General features: G+C 44.3%; 1 protein-coding gene across 1 annotated transcript in view; it reads left to right on the top strand.

Annotated features, from left to right (window-relative positions):
• LOC105741257 overlaps positions 1 to 1,123 on the top strand; it is a 154,313-nt gene that overhangs the window by 96,849 nt on the left and 56,341 nt on the right. The window lies entirely within an intron of this gene.

The raw sequence follows: 1,123 nt of genomic DNA on the forward strand, positions 1-1,123 counted from the left end.
CATGTGGTGCTGGGGGATTGAACCGTGGTCCCTGTGCTTTGCTAAGCTTGTTCTAAGTAGGTGCTTTAGACCACTGAGCCATCTCACCAGCCCCTGAAATACTCTTTACTCTTTGAATATACCATAAAGCAAATGCTCATGTCAGGGTCACTCATTCCCCCTAGAGACAAGATACATATACATTTTAAAATTTTTGTTACTAGCCTCTTTTATACATTTTTAAAATGCAAAAATAAAAGCCTAAATAGGGTAGAAGTTCAACCAATGATGGAGGATGTAGAAAATGAGCTTCAGAACAAGCCTGGGTAGGGAAGAGTGGCTTTTAATATATATTTATTTATTTTTTTCTTTTTGAGACAAAGTTTCACTGGGCAGTTCAGGCTAGTCTTGAACTCACTTTGTAGCCCCCAGGCTGGCCTTGAACTCAGTGATCCTCCTGCCTCAGCTTCCCAAGTGCTGGGATTACAGGCATGTACCACCATGACTTTTTGGAGGTGTGGGGGTGAGGGGGATGTGATGGGATCTTTATAGTACACACTGGCTTTGAACTCACTATGAATCTCATGATGGCCTTAAACTCATGATAGTCTTCTGAACTCAGCCTCCCAAATGTGGGATTACAGGCAAGCACCACCACACTTAGTGAAGTTGGCTTTTTCAATGGAGCTTCCTTTACTTGAATAGAGTAAATAGTGACCCTGCAAAGGTGCAGGTAGCAAGGTGTGTAAATTTATGGAACTTAAAGATTATCTTAATTTCTGTCCCATTTGTTCCTAGTCCTTTATTGTTAGACTTCCCTCCAGTTAACAGCTTAATAATTGAGGTGCAGGCTAAAATCAATTTTTTGTTTTTGAGACAGGGTCTTGCTATGCAGTTCAGGCTGGCCCTGTGCTTGCTTTTATAGCCCCCAGGCTGGTCTTGAACTTGTAACCATGCTCCTATGTCTCCCGAGTGCTGGGATTCCAGGCATGCACCCCCACCATGCCCAGTTCTGGGACTGGCATGGCATGCCCAGGGTTCTGGGGCTTGTCAGCATGTGGAGCCAGGGATTGAACTCAGGATCTTATGCTTGCCAGGTAGGTGCTTATGCCTCCGAGCTATTGCCTCAGCCCCTCAAATTTTT

This window comes from Octodon degus, unplaced genomic scaffold, assembly GCF_000260255.1.
Source record: "Octodon degus isolate 3935 unplaced genomic scaffold, OctDeg1.0 scaffold00372, whole genome shotgun sequence".
NCBI classification, from domain to species: Eukaryota; Metazoa; Chordata; class Mammalia; order Rodentia; family Octodontidae; genus Octodon; species Octodon degus.